The sequence below is a fragment of the Cupressus sempervirens genome, chromosome 11 (genome assembly GCF_028749045.1).
Source record: "Cupressus sempervirens isolate cs-2001-9-10 chromosome 11, ASM2874904v1, whole genome shotgun sequence".
Lineage (NCBI taxonomy): Eukaryota > Viridiplantae > Streptophyta > Pinopsida > Cupressales > Cupressaceae > Cupressus > Cupressus sempervirens.
In genome coordinates, this window is record NC_143128.1 from 313,321,044 (window position 1) to 313,324,479 (window position 3,436).

Genomic DNA, 3,436 nt, shown 5'->3' on the forward strand with positions numbered 1-3,436 from the left:
CTGCAAATCAACCAGCAATGACTGTTGATTTCTTGCTCTAAATTTCTCAAGTCGAGGAATCCTTAGAATCCATCCAATCACAAAAGTCATCTTCTTCTTTCTCTTCTCCATAATCAAGTTTTTAAAAGATAAATCTAGTGCAACACAAGAATCTTGTGCAAACTGCCTCATAGTTGGCGATTTGTCTACACAATCAAGAATTTTTTGACAAACTTCACCTAACTCAAGGTCCTGGTACAAATTGCCTCACACTTCGGCGATCTGCTTGTACACTCAAGAACTCCTGCTCTGATACCACTGATGAAGGGCCAAACCACCCGTACCAACTCACAACCAAGATCACAACAATATGGAGACAAGAGATAAAAAAAATGCTTCATAAAACTTCCATTAATACTTGACATTCATTACAATATTCTCCAAATGAAAGGACTCCAAATTCTTACAATATAAGAGATATTTTCTCACTAAGAGCTTCTACAAGAAATTACATCCAAAGAGCTTTACTACAAGAGCTTACACTTAAAGAGCTTCTACTTGAAGAGCTTTTACATCCAAAGAGCTTGATTGCAAATGAACATAAGCCTTCCTTAAATAGGCACTTACCACCCAAGGCATGATTTATCCACAACATTCTAGAATATCCACAACCTTCTACAATATCCACAACCTTCTAGAATTTTCACCTAAATACAACTAAGCACCACCATGTGGCCCAATTAGAAAATTATATTTGCTTTATGGATCACAACAAATATTAAATGCATGATTTAAGGAACTTTCCACAAGCTTCTAAAATGCCACCTCCACACCTCGATTAATGGAATAACAACTATTTTCATTATTTTTCTATTTATGCCACCTATGCACCTTGAAAATAGAAATTTCTCTTTTCTCATTTTTTCCTATTTTTCTATTTTTTATTATTTTCTTTCTATTTTCGTCACTTTTTCTCTCCTCCACAAATTTTTTTTTTCTTTTTTAAATTTATTTTTCCCCATGCAAGATGCTCCTTCATCATACTCCCCTAGTAGATATATATGTATATGTATACATACCTATATATGTATGTTTATGTACATATACCTATATATGTATATATGTACACATATACATATCTATATATGTATGTATACATACATATATAGATACATACATATATAGATATGTATATGTGTACATATATACATATATAGGTATATGTACATATACATACATATATAGGTATGTATACATATACATATATACATATATATGTACACATATACATACCTATATATTTATGTATATATTATATATATACATATATATGTATATATATATATACACATATATGTATATTTTATATATACACATATGTATATATATACATACATATACATGTACATATATGTATGTATATATGTATCTATACACACATATATACATATATATTTTATATACATATATATGTATATATATGTATATATATATGTATATTTTATATATACACACACACATATATGTATATTTTATATATATACATACATATATGTATACATAGATACATATATATATATATACATATCTATGTATATATACATATGTATATGTATATATATACATATGTATATGTATATATATACATATGTATATGTATATATATACATATGTATATGTATATATATACATATGTATATGTATATATATACACATATATACATGTGTATATATATGTATGTATACATGTATATATATACATATGTGTATATATATGTATGTATACATGTATATATATACACATATATATACATGTATGTATATATATGTGTAGATATATACATATATACATACATATTTGTATATATATGTGTATACACACATATATATATATATATATACACATATATATGTATATGTATATATCTATATATATGTGTATATGTATACATATATATACATATATATATGTGTATATATAGACATATATATACAAATATACATATACATACATACATACATATAAACTTATATTTACATATTATCAAATGCCAAAATACTAATAATCTAATATACATCGGTTATAATAAAATACTGATCGGTATCTACTATTGGTATTTGCTATCGGGCAGATTGTTATTGATACAATATGAGTTGAGAGACATGACCACATAGGGTCATGACTCTACACGACATGATCCACGTAGGGTCATGCCCTTAGATGGCCATGTCTTAGTGAATATTTATATATGCTCATTCATAATTGCAAAGATATATCAATAAAACATGGTAATATAGATCTTAGTTAGAAATTACAGAACTACACACACACACATTGACAACAAGTTCAATATGCCTCAACATAGTTGAAGGAAGATCTACACATATCAAACAAAGTATATATATATATATATATAACAAGAGTTGTGATACAATTGGAGTCTCGCTTAATGCAATTATAATTTAAGATTAAATGAAAAATATTCTTATGACTTTGATAAAATGTTAAGTGGATATGTTTTTGGATTTTACTATCAATAAATTTTACATAATTATTATATATAAAATTGAAAGTTTAGATATATTTTTAATAAATATTTTGTAAATAAATAAAATATTGATTTTATAAGCTGTAATTTTATATAATATAGACATGCCAATATAGTTGTATGTTAAATTGTATAAATATTAAAGTCAAATTTTGTTAAAAAAGTAAAATTTCATATATGTATTAGAAAAATAATCCGTTCTATTTTTAATATCAACCTTAGAGAACATATAAAGTGCAAGGTAGGAATATTTTGAATTTTTGAAAGAAAAAAAAAGAAAAAAACCACTAGCAAAATTATCACTAGCCAATAAGAAACAGAAACAAGAAATAGTATAAAAATAAAATTACAAAACATTACAAATATTAGTTAATATTTTTATTATGCACTCAAAGAAATTGTAGAAAACGAGGTGAAAACATAAGTCTCCACCTATATAGGCAGCACTAACAATAAAGTAAACTCATAAAAGAGATCAAAAGCAAAGTTGAATATTGTTCAGATTATTATTCTGAAAATACAATTTAGTCAGTCTCCACCAATAATAATCTTATTAAATTAGGACAAATCCTCAATCTAAATCTAAATAAGAAATAGATAAACAAATGATTAAAACCAAGTCTTCAAAATAAATAGAAATAATATATGTAAAATTTAAGTTATGTACTAAATCTTGACACATCCGTTTGTCATATCTAAAAACAACAAGTCAAAGACAAGATAAGCCTATTTAATAAATGGAAAAAGGTACATACTATATCATTTCCACCATGACAAAATTTAAAACTATTTAGAAAAACAAATAATAAAGTTAGCAGACCAAAACAACAATTTTATGTTAAGAAATAATAAAATAATAGAATAATTATCATTTAAAAATAAAATGAAACCAAAAGATGGAATATACC